Below are 12111 nucleotides of genomic sequence, written 5' to 3'. Positions count from 1 at the left end.
TTGTTTCCCATTCTCTTTGAACCAAGTGCGGTATGAGTTTGCTTTGGCCCATTTTGTCTACGCAAAGTGGAGCATTTGTAGACCGACTCTAGAAGGCTGTTGGGAAGACCCGATTACAAGGAACCCAGACTTCAAGTCGATCCTAGTGAGAACGGCCAGATAAGTTCCATTGCGGGGCAGACTCAAGAGACCCTAGTTGGCAAAACCTGTGTCATTCCTTAGAGTGCTAGGTGGCGTCTTCTAGATATATCTCTCGATGGACTGCTAAGACATGTCCCGCGATTTGAGGAGTGGGCATGTTACACAAACCTCAAAAAGAGGCATTTTTCCTTTATAAAATAGAGTTACTAGGTTTTTTATGGCTGTGGGTTTCTAAAACTGGATTCGGGATAGCACAAAAATCCCCATTCATATTCAGCCCATCTCCAATCATCCATCTCCAACCCCAAGTCGACTCGAAAGTGATATGGTACCACGCTAGACAAGCATTCATCGCCCGAGCTTCATCTCCCTTCACATGCAGGAACTACCCCTTGTAGGAGAGAGAGGGAGGAGAGAGAAAGACTAGATTCATAGTAGACCATCTGGGCAGCCATTGGAGGAGCAGAGGGCGGCAATACAGAGCGAATATCTTCGGTATCTTCCTCTTGTGGTTGCTTTATGGGGTTGTATTGAGGTGGGAGATGGCTTATAGCCCCCCCTCTCCACAAAAACTCGTTGCATGTTGTCACCCCATCTTTTTTTCATTGCCATGAAACAAAATCCCCCCCCCCCCCCAGTCATGTGAAAAATTGGGGGGGTGGCCCCAAAGGTCACACCTTCTCTTACCCCTTAAGTCCTTTTAGACTTGCCTTCTTTTGGTCTTGGTCTCGGGCACGGCCTCGAGCACTTCCATTTTCGTGTCCGGCATCTGATTCGACTCTTAAAAATTACTACATGTCCATCTCAAAGTCCCCCACTACGGGGCATTTCCTGAAGTCCCATCTGACATCCCAAAAATTTATGAAAATTCTGCAACCATCACTTGGTGAGTCTTTAAAGTAGTTTTGGAGTCCGTTGCCTCTTAAAATTGACCCAATTCCTTTTTCCATCATCGATAGAGTTTAAGTTTCCCTTGAAATTTAGATGTTTTGGCAAAATTTGAACACTTTTTCGAGGCAAAAATCCACAGCTCTCCATCCTCCATAGCCGTGCGAGACAAGAGAAGAGAAGAGAAGAGAAGAAGATGAAGAGAGGAGATGGGGAGCTTCTTCTCATTGATTCCTCACTCTCACACACTCACTTCCTCACTCTCTCACACTCCCTCACTCCCTCACTCAAGCACACACAAGAAGGAAAGAAGAAGAGAAGAAGAAGAAGAAGCTTTTTGCCACACACCAATAATGAGAGTTTCCATTAACTTTTTGGCTTATATACATGCCCTCTTTCCCTTGGATGGTCATCCCCTTTTTACATGGCCGGCCGTGGCCTAGTAGGCCCTTTTTCCCTTTGCCCTAACTTCCTAGCTTAGTCCTACATCTCGTTCATGGTTACAAATTGTAAAGGAGAAAGCTAGACGCTCTTTTACAAATTGCACGGGAGGGATCCTGGCACTCTTTTACAAAGATTTTGGTTGCGTCTTTATATTTAAAGGTGTGCCTTCTTACTTTTGGCTTTTTTTTGCAACTTCCATGGTTGTGCCTTGGACTCCTGGTGGTTGTTCCCATGCTTTTAGATTATTTTTGGGCCTATTCTCTTGTGAGGCACCTTTTCCTTTTTTCTGCATTGCACTTTTCCTCTTGATGCCTCTTTTTCCACTTCCTCTACTCTGTAGTAAACACTTTCATAATCCACAATATGATATGCAAAAAATTGTCTACACCCATGAGCATGCATATTTTGATTCTTTTCATCCACTGCACACCATTTAATTGAAACATCATCCAAGAAGGGGATTGTCAATTGTGGTATAAAATCCATGAGTATCCTATTCATAGCATTTGTTATGTGTGCCATTGAGTTTGTTGAATCTTGGAGGGGTTCAAGGAGAGATGATATAGGCGACACTACTCAAAGACTGCTTGGAGTTTGTCTAAGTGTTCCATCTAGGTCAAGTGAACACAGAGGTCATCGACAAAGACTTTCAACTCTTTGCGAAGCATGTCTTTAAATATGGTGCACATGAGGTGTTGGAAAGTGGCAAGGGCATTAGTCAACCCGAAAGGCATGACTATGTAAGCAAAGACACCCCACTCAGTGGCGAATGCAGTCTTATGCCTGTCGGCAGGATGCACTTGCACCTAGTTGTATCCTGAGAAGCCATCCAGAAAACTATAGGCCTCCTTGCCCACCACTCTTTCAAGCATGTTCTCGGTGTATGGAAATGGATAATTGTCCCTCTTACTAGCGTCATTCACCTTCTTATAATTGCTGCACACTCTAATTTTTTCGTTTTTCTTCATCATGATGACTATGGGTGATACCCAGTTCGTGTGCTCAATTTCGTAAATGAAACCCACTCTCATCAGCTTATCAATCTCTTCCTTGACAGCTTGAGCGTGTTTTGGATTCATAGGGTACGGTTGCTGCTTCATCGGTGTTGCGTCTGGTGTCATGGGTATATTATGAGTCACTACACTCAGATCTACCCCTTTGAGCTCTTCCAAGGACCAAGAAATACATCTACATACTCTCGCAAGAGAGCGACAAGACTCGTTTCTTCTTCCTTAGTCAAGTCATTGGCAATGAAGGCTGGTCGGGTTGTCTCCCCTTCCTAGGCTAGATTCACCTCCTTGACCTTGGCTGGTCCCTCGATTGGTTTGCCCATTTGCCCTTGCCGTTTGGCACCCAATAGGATCACTACCCTATCTCCTTTCTTAAATTTTGTAAATCTTTTAGGGAGGTCCCGCAGTTTTCGTTGTTCATCTGTTCATGTGTCCCTAGATTGTTTCACCCTTTCCTGCTTCAATCATCTGCGCCTTAGGTGGATGGATACGTCCCCCTTGGTGCGTCGGGTCTTGGGCGGCCTAGGTATTTCTAAGTCACTATCCAAACTTACCTTCGACTTAAAGTCAAACTCCCTGTCTTTGCTAGAAGAGGTGGTCTCCCCTGGTGGTCCCAGTTCCGACGATGATTCTGTCCTAAGCACTGGTGTTGTTCTCGGTTGGGCTAGGCCTCCTTGCTCAAAGTCTATGGCTTCTACGTGTTCTAACCAGGTGCAATCACAATCCATGCACATGACCCCTCTCTCTATCCTGAAGGCACTCTTTTTCTGTGGCTTGGAGTCTCCCTATATTTATTCTATTTCATGTCCCTCAACGTCGTATTCTACGGTATCTATCTCACCCTCACTTTCATCACTAAAGGATTGGCAGTCTTTGTACTCATCATTAGAGTCCTCTGCATCAGTCTGCTCGTCATCTCCTAGGGCTTGGTATAACTCTTGTCATTGATGAGGGACTAGGGCCCAGTTGTACATGAGGTTTAAGTCATGCACCCTGGTCCATGGCCACTTTGATTCGTCTAAGAGATCCTTGAGTGGTTTGAAATTTGATGTTGGATTGTCAGCTAGCTTGTCCGTTAAGTATTCCAGAATCTGCTGGAGTTCTCTTTTGTTGTTTGGCACTTGGAAGGTGATGGGCTTAGGTCTCCCACGAAGGGTTCCTGCCATCATGCAAACTGGTATGGAGGGCATGCCGTTAGACTTGCCCATCATCTTGATAGCTTGCTCATATGCCTCATGATCTAAGAACGGCAGGTCGATTGTAGCAAGGGCATGCATCCAATCTCACTCATCCTCTAGGCATGGGATATACTTGGTTAAGGAACCATAAGACTTCTTGACTTGAGCTTACCTTTGAGCATCGTGGAGATGGCATCCAAGTCAACTAGTGAGGTCTTCCAAGTATCCATATCTATCCTCACAGCTACCGTTCTGTTGCCTAGGAAGATCAAGCCGTTATCCCAATCTTTGATAACTTTGGCATTACGCATCCAGTCGGCCTAATAGGATATTGTAGTCCACTCCCTTCGTGACTACAAAGTCGACAGAGAACTGGACACCTACAATTTTCACTGGCCAGTTTTTAAGTACCCCAAATGGCTTCACTCTCATGCCATTTGCTAATGTGACATTAAACTAAGCGGTCTCAATAGGTGGGTTTCCCCAAGTTTGAAGTACTGCATGGCTTAGCACACTAACCCCAGCTCCCATTTCTACGATCCCCTTTCTCGTCGTGTCGCCTAGGGCTAGGAGTGGTAATACTGTATGCATCTTGGTGCCTTCCCAGAAAGCATTAACATGCAAGGATTTTGGGACAGAGTGCAACGTTAGACTCAATATTTGTGTTTTTGCATCATGGTCGTGCAAATCAGCAACTTGTTCTTGTCACCCCTCAACCCACTACTTCAGGTCTTGCCCTAGGGTGGGATGCTGCTTAAGCAAGTCTCCTAGGCTTAACGTCATAGGGGTGGTCACTAGCGTGGTAAGGAGGTCGTTGACTACCCGTCTCTCTCCTAAATCGGATTGTCCTGGCCAATGGCCGTGACTGATTTGCGGGCCTGCAGCATCAAGGCTTAGCCTAAGCGATGCTGCTTGTGGTGCAGTCGCATCTCCTGAATTTGGTCGAGGGGGTGAGACTAGCATGCTTATGCTAGGGAGATCATTGATATCGTCCTCTAGGATGGGCTCAGCATCCCTTAAGTGCTCTTGGGCCTCTTTCACCTAGCCCTTCACTTTCTCTATGGCCTCTAGTTGGAGCTTCAGATGCGAGTATTCCCCTACCTTGGCACTTCCCTTTTCGGTCATCTTAGGGGCTGAATTTTCTGCCTCTGCGTCTATGACCTTCTTTCCAACAAGCAGAGTTGTAGTACTCTCAGTTTTCAGTGTAATCTTAGCTTCCAACCTCTTCTTTTTCCGCCTGTGGCTCTTCTTTCCTATCGAGGTTGCTAGGTCCTGGCAGTGATACGCCGGCCTGCTTCGTCTAGGCACATGTCATGGCCACAATGGGATAGGTGTGGCCTCCCCATCGAGGTTCTCAACACCAAACACCCCCAATGGGACAAATGGTACGTTGGCTGGACTTGAAGAAGGTTTTCACTTTGGGCAATCGACGAAGAGATGGGTGATTCTACACTCAACGCACCTTAGGTCAGCTTTGTCTCTGTTATGCTACTCACTATCAGGGCAATGTGATGAGACATGACCTGGGTGACCACAAGTCCAACACATGATTGGATCTTTCATCTGCCCTCCTAGGCCTCTACCTTATCCTCTCCCTAACACCATCACTGGTACTAGTCAATAGTCCATAGGGACTGCGTTGCCCTCGTCGTCGTCAGAGATGTAAGGGTATACGCAAGTCTCTTCCTCGTTTGGCTCTTCCACGTAGTGAACTGGAGCGTCACTCGGTGGATGGGTCAAGTAGGGACCAAGCGGTCTAGGTATGCCTGTAAGGTTTATGTCCATCCTAGGAACATGTGGCTTAATGTCGTTAGGCATAGGAAGGGCTAATGGGGCTCCCCTTCTGAAGAGTGGCTACGGCCTATTCGCTAGGTAAGGCTGGCTGTATGGTTGCGAGTACGGAAGTCTTCTCAGTGATTTGCAATGTGTGACGTCGTGACCAAACTTGCCGCAATTAGCGCAAGGTCTCGACCTAGGGTCTTGACACTCAGCTAGCAAGTGGTTTCCGCCACAGTACATGCATTGGACGTGTGGGCGCGTTGGCCGTAAGGTTGGCTTAATGTCGTTAGGCGCAAGAAGGGCCAATGGGACTCCCCTTTTGAAGAGTGGTTGCGGCCTGTTCGCTAGGTAAGGCTGGCCGTATGGTTACGAGTATGAAAGTCTTCTCGGTGATTTACAATGCGTGATGTTGTGACCAAACTTTCCGCAATAGCACAAGGTCTCGACCTAGGGTCCTGACACTCGGCTAGCAAGTGGTTTCCGCCATAGTACATACATTGGATGTGTGGGCGCATTGGTCGTCTCAACATGTCTTGCAGCTTGGCTATCTCCATCTTGACATCAGCCAAGTCTTGGTTTGTCTCTGTGGCTTTCCCCTTATCTTGGAATGATGGGGCTGATCGTTCACTAGAGGTTGATGCTCTCTCTGAACTTCGCGAGTTAGTTTCTTCTGAGTTTGAGCTCCTGGAGCTCTGCTCTTTCAGGTGATCGTCAAATCTAATGGCTTCCTCAAAAACCCTAGCTAGCACGTCTCGCTGCAAGCTCGAGTTGCTTGCCAAAGCCTTATACATTTCCTCTTTTCGAATTCCGTTGATGAATACAATTGAAACTGCTCTTTCAGTCGGTCGGTCGTTCGCCAGTAGGGATTCTCTTGAAGAGACTCCTCACGTGGGTTATGTAATCGCAAATGTCGTCCTTCTCTTTCTGCTTGATATTCATCAGTCATACTAGCAGATTGTCAAAGTATCCAGGCTCGACAAATATCTTGATGAAGAGATTCTTGAGGCCATTGAAGTTGGCTTGCTCTGCAGCATCTAAGCTTGTATACCAAGTTCTACCCTTGTCACCTAAGCAGAGCCCGAACGCTTGAGAGTGCTGAGTCAGGTCGCTGAGGCCATTGGCTTCGCAGACTTGCTCGAACTGCTCTACAAAGCTGTATGGATCATCGTGATGGTTGGTACTTGTCGAGCTGCTTTGTGACTATTGGGATTTTAGACTAGCTCTCAGAGCCTTGGGTTGCTCCTAATCTTGCCAACAGTGATGTCGCCAATGCTGCAGCACTTTCCTCTGCTATGGTGTTTTCTACAGTTGCTTCATGAGAAGCTCGCTCAGCATTAAGTCTCCTTCTAGGGCTCTCTTGTGATCCGTTCGCAGCTAAGTTCACCACCTGTTGCACCTCACGCAACTCTGTGCTTTGCCTTTGACTGCTAGCCTACCGGTCTCTATTGTATTCAACTATGCTTTGCAATGCCTTGTGGGCTAGCTTTCTCTCTTCTTCTAAGTCAGTGATGATAGCATCTGCTATCCTGCCGTGGTGCTCATACCGAGCATGCGCATCGTAGCTACTGACCAGCTGCTGAATAGCCTCTAGGAAGATGCATAAGTCAAGTTCCTCATTAGACCTGCGGTCTAAGATTTCTTCTGCTATAGTCGAGTTCTCGTGCTCCACCAAGCTATTGATCAGGTTTAGGTTTGTCAAATCCACTTCATTGGTGCCACTTGCTTGGTCCTACTTCGTGTGTTGATTGTTTGTCTACATTTTTGGGTCCTCTCCTATTGGTGAGTTCCTTGAGTGGTTTATCTGAGTGAGTTCCTTAACTTATTAAATACAATTCTCAATTTATCTCCACTCAGTGTATGTGTTCTTTCTAGTGCACTTGTGCTCAATCAGGCTTTCAGTTTTTCTTAAGTGTACTTCAAGTGCGGAAATTCAAGGTGAGTGCGGCAAACAATCTCGTAGCGTCTTATGCACTCTCCCTTTTTTTTGGGCCTGATAGGCTTTGTCAATCAATTCTTTGGTCGTCTTGACGGGTTTAGGGTTTTTCTGTTACGTTGCCTTGCTCATTTTTTGGTCCAATCAGGGTTTTATGGCTCAGCGGGTTGCCTCTAGGTCTCTAGGTCTCGCGATAGTCTTCTCAAGCTGCTAAGCGGCTACGCTTACAATTTTGTATATTCCGTGTGCCAGAATCAAGTTCTAAGCATCAGGAGGACTTGCGATAGTTTGTGCTACTGAGCTCTAGTCGGGTTAGGTCAAATTTTTGAAAATTTGAGACAAATTCACACTCGGCCCAACTAGTCTGAATTGCAGGGGCCGAGTGGGTGATTTGGATGGGTCAAGACACATGGGCTGAGGGCCGAATCACACTGATCCGATGGCCAAACTTTTCACGGGCCGAGGGCTGAGTCTTGTTGTTTGGACGAGGTCGCTCGGATGGGCCGAGGGTCGAATCAGGTCTTGGGCCGAGGGCCGAGTTTATCAATGGGGCCAAGTCCCAGAATCGGCCCTCAGCCCTTGCCATTCGACCGACTCAGCCTGGAAACCCCTATTTGGCCCTCGGCCCGAAGTCTACTCGGTCATAGCTCACGCTCAACCACCAAGACCCACGGACTGCTTATTGTTTCAAGAGTTTCAAGCAAGCTCTAATGGCTATCTCTCACCTAGCCGACACGCCATTGATCCTATGAGTGTAGTGAGCTTACATTGATGCCAATATGAGTTTCCACCTCTCTCGCACACACCGGTAGCTCCATGATCCTAGATGCTAGCTCAAGTATCCTCAAGCCTCCTCCATCTCCAAGCTCCATCCACCAAGCCGCACGCGCAAGAAAAGAGAAGAGAAGAAGAAAAGATGAGATGGTGAAGAGCTTCACCCTCTTGATCCCTCATTCCCACACACTCACTCTCTCGCACTCTCACACTCCCTGTCTCAAGAGCACACAAGCAAGGAGAAGAGAAGAAGAGAAGAAGAAGAGAACTCTTGTTAGCCACACACCAAATAATGAGCTTCCATTCACTTTTTGAACTTTATATAAAAGCCCTAAAATCCCATGGGCACCCATCCCTTTTTTACATGACCGGCCATTGTGGCAAGGTCCTTTCTCTATTTCCTCTTCAAGCCTTATGCCTCTAGTCTACACCCGTCTAATATTTTACACTTGGCACAGGAGGGAGCCTGGCACTCTTTTATATGAGTTTTTGGATTTTTTGAGGCGTCTTTCATTTAAAATTACGCTTTTGGCCCCAGCTTAGCTTTAGAGGCAGCCTGCGTGTCTTTGCTCTTTTTCCATCCTTTTTCCACTTTTTCATTCATTTTTCCACCTTCTTGACTTGGGGTTAACAATTCCAAAAGAAAAAATTTCCCTTGCAAATCAACTAATACAAAACATTTGCAACAATGTGTTAAATGAAAAATCCATATCATATAAAGCATCCATGCTCCAAGGAATCTCCTTACCTCAAAAAGAGATGGCATCCACCTTAGCTCGAGATGGCTTCCTACCATAATAACCACACATATGTAACTATAAGTACCTCATTGACTCCAAAAATAGACTTCACACATGATAAGGTCAAATGTACCTCCTCTAGTCTAGTCAAAATCATGTCACATTCCAAAATATGATCAAGAACAAAGCATCTACAAAACAAACAAAAGCACCCAAAGACTCATCTTTTTCCTATTCTGCATAGCATTTAATAGGCACATGATCCAAAAAGGGCATAGTCAGCTCTACAGAGAATGAAGTCAAGCAAGACCCTATTCATGGCGTTCATCATATGAACCACTACATTTGTGGCTCACTAAGGTAAAGTGCACATCTGACAAGGCCCAATGGCATCTTCATAGTGATCAAGTCCTTGCTCTCCGGGGCAAGATGAAACTAATCATACCTAGAGTATATATCTCCAAGAAAATAAATAGCTCGACCTGCAAAAGCCTCTACACAATCATTCACAATTGGAACTCCACCAACATTTTTTATTGTCATTCTATTAACTAGCTGCAAATCTTGTATAAATCTCAAAACATCAATCTTTTTAGCTTTGATAGGTGCACCTTCTTTGGTAGTAGAATGGGCCAAATCCAAGGAATATGGGGAATAGTAAAGATAACCATCGGAGCTACTACCTTTGGATCAATATGCCCAATCTCCTCAAGCAAGAAAGCAAACACCCTACATTGCTTTTCCAACATATCCATAAATCACTGGTCTCTACACGAAGAAAAAACTCATCATTCCCAATCTTTAATTGCGCTAATTTCTCAATTGAGAACTTATGACCAATGTTACTAGAATCTCATACAAACTTGGCTACCTTGCATCCCTCCTCATCTAATCCTCACTATCTAAGGGTAGTAGGCTTACAAGTGACTTAACTTTTTTGTCCATAGTCTTGTACCTAGTGAATACCCTACCCTTTGTCTATTCTTTTACTCTCAACTCGTATGGTCTATTCATACCCATAACTCTACAAATTGCGCATAGGCAACCCTATAATCATTTGGCTAAGCTACCTCATCCTCTAACTGCATAAATGAAGCAATCTCATAGTATATCTCTAGGGAATGCATCAAGACATCAGTAGAGCACTCCAAGTATCTAGTTTTTAGCATGATCTCAAGTTCTACAGATGTATCTATTCAAGACGAAACATCAAAGAGCCATCTATATACTCATCATCATGTAAAATACCTCTCTCCTTGAGTACTTTTCTCCTCTTTATGCATGTACTACCTAGTAGTCTTGGACATATATGAAATTCTCTAATAAGAGATTGAACTATCTACATAAAAACCAACAAAACTAGAAGCAAATACACCACTTACAGGAGGTAGAACTGAACCCACCTTGTACCCCTATCATCCCTCATGATAGGTATACATAACAAAAGTCCATGTCTACCACTAACAAGGAGCATCCCACAAATATTCATTGTTCCACAAATGATTGACACATACCATCATAAACCAAACCACTCTCATTCCATATCTGTTATGGAATCGTGCATAGGTAGAGCCAACTTCCATCACCTTCATCTCCATGTGGGTCCTTGTAATGAATGGTTGTTCCAACATGACTTCATACAAGAAAGTATCATATACAAAAAATGAAACCGCTCCTACATATCACTTATGGACACTCAAATATTTGGACATGATGCATAAAAATTTCCCATTATGTTGTTGGTTGCTCTCATGTGCCAACCATGATCCACATCCATTGGCCATCTCTCACTCTCATAAACCCTGCATACAATCACATTATTCTCCAAGTTTTGGTCCAACAAAGCAATGCATGGAGTAGCCCTCTTATTGATCTTGACACATATTCTTTATAGTAGCCAGTCCAATGAGCCTGAAAAAGTGACTATGATATACAAGGATAGGTGTGTCACTCTCCTTAGATGAACTATTGGTGATGACTGATAAATAACACTTGAGCATATAGGATCACTCTCCTCATGCAACTGAGTACCATTCTCATCAAACAACTCCTCTATCTGAATGCCCTATCCTTCAAAAATCTTCATAATCTGTCTCTTTTGCTTTATGATGTTGATAATCTTTTCATGAAATTCCTTCTTAGCAATGTGTGAGATCTTGCCAAGAGTTTACTCCACTTTACTATCTAAAATTTGATCCTCAAGCGCCTCCTTGATGTCTATAGCATTCTCAATGTCAAAAAAGAATCTATAGCTAGGCTACTTTTTAGGCCATGTACCGTGCTTCTTCTCCTTGGGTTGAAGATCATCCATAACTTGCTCTAGAATTGGCCCTAGAAAGGGAGAGCACAAGACTCACACCCTCTATTCTTCTTTGATGTACTAGGAGCTTCATCATCTTTTCTCCTCTTCCCCTCTACCTAAACTTTAGTTCCCTAGGTCTTTGCTAAGAAGGCATAAACCATGCAAGTGTCCACTAGTGCATTCCAACTAGTCTCTCTTTGTATTCTCTAACCTATCATAGCTAACTCTAATTGGTGTATGTTTCCCTTGTGAGTTGTTTCCAAGGAAAAAGGCATAAAGAAAACTTACTCAATGAACTCCATTAAACCTGCATACCATAGGCAAAAGCATTTCTTCTAGCCACATAAGAATTCCAAGCAATCATCCCTTCAAGAGCCTACTTCATTGCCCCTTTTCCAAAATTGGCCCCTGTAAAGGCAACCCCATCTCCTATCAAACAAGTTTGGTTCTCAGGACCCCAAAACTCTAAATTACTTCTCCTTACCTCCTTGAAAGATTCACAATCCTTACACAGATGCGCAAGACTATCACACCAAATACATCTCCTACTATTATCTTTTCTCAGAGATGGAGGTGCTTGTGTTAGTTGCCCTGCAAGTTTAGAAGTCTTAGAACTTTTAAAGTTTTGGTTGACTCATCAATATAATCATTATTATGTGGTGATAGATCAGTAGTTGGTGATATAGTTGACATTACAAGAATTGTCATAGACATAGGGGTAGAAATAGGTGTAGGCATAGGAGATGATGAAGATAAATACGATGTAGGAAGAATAGCCATAGGCATGGGAGGGATAGACATGGCAAGAGAAGGTATAGCAGTGGGTGTAGGTAAAAATACCAGAGTTGTAGGTGGAGTGGAAGAAGGAAAGGTAGTAGGAGTGATTGTAGGTGACACAATGCCATTCTATAGATGTGACTTC

This window comes from Lygodium microphyllum, chromosome 15, assembly GCF_053477565.2.
Source record: "Lygodium microphyllum isolate KBCC chromosome 15, Lygodium_microphyllum_v1.1.10, whole genome shotgun sequence".
NCBI lineage: Eukaryota > Viridiplantae > Streptophyta > Polypodiopsida > Schizaeales > Lygodiaceae > Lygodium > Lygodium microphyllum.
This window is presented reverse-complemented; position numbering follows the sequence as displayed.